This window comes from Pleurodeles waltl, chromosome 8, assembly GCF_031143425.1.
Source record: "Pleurodeles waltl isolate 20211129_DDA chromosome 8, aPleWal1.hap1.20221129, whole genome shotgun sequence".
Taxonomy (NCBI): domain Eukaryota; kingdom Metazoa; phylum Chordata; class Amphibia; order Caudata; family Salamandridae; genus Pleurodeles; species Pleurodeles waltl.
In genome coordinates this window covers 989,510,566-989,511,301 of record NC_090447.1, presented here as the reverse complement: position 1 = coordinate 989,511,301, position 736 = coordinate 989,510,566, and positions in this window count along the sequence as shown.

Here is a 736-nt window from a genome sequence, read left to right as displayed (position 1 = left end):
CACTTGTCATCTTGGTCACGTTTGGCTTTGCGTATAGCTGACTTGTTGGACTTTCTAGCTAGGCGGATGGCAGTGGCATCCTTGGATTTAATATCTTGGATTAAGCACTTATTTAGGGACCGACACATTTTATTGAACCTGCGGTGCCTACCTATGGATCTCTTGCCATCATGGGCTGGGGATACTAAGAAGTGGGCTGTGATATCCCTAAAGCATGAGGTGTGGATTAAACTTATTTCCTTATAGGGGATTGCGGGACCCACCTTTAGGTTAATTAATGTAGTCTTTAGGGTGTTATTGGCTGCGTTGATGAGTGCGGGCCGAGCCACAATCTTGTCCCACTTTAGGTGTCGTTTGTCGTTAGCCAGGCTGATACCCTCTGGTGCTGCTACTGAAGAGTTAATCATGGGCGAGAGGTCGCCCAAAGCTAACGTGTGAACAGAGAGAGGATTATGATCACTTTCAGTTCTTTCAACAATCGTCATATCGATGACTAGGGGCCCTAATCTTATGTCGAATAGACAGTACTTGATTCTGCTGGTGTGGTTGGTTTTGTTGAATGTGTGATGGCCTTTGGTGTCTGATTTCGTTCTGCCATTTAACGCCCTGAGCCCAAATTCCATGGTCAGTGACTTAACTTGGACAGCAACCTGCGCCCATCTCTTGATGGGTGGAATGGACAGGGCGGGGATAGACCAAGCTCGATCCTCCTCGTCTGTGGACCTGAGATCATCCC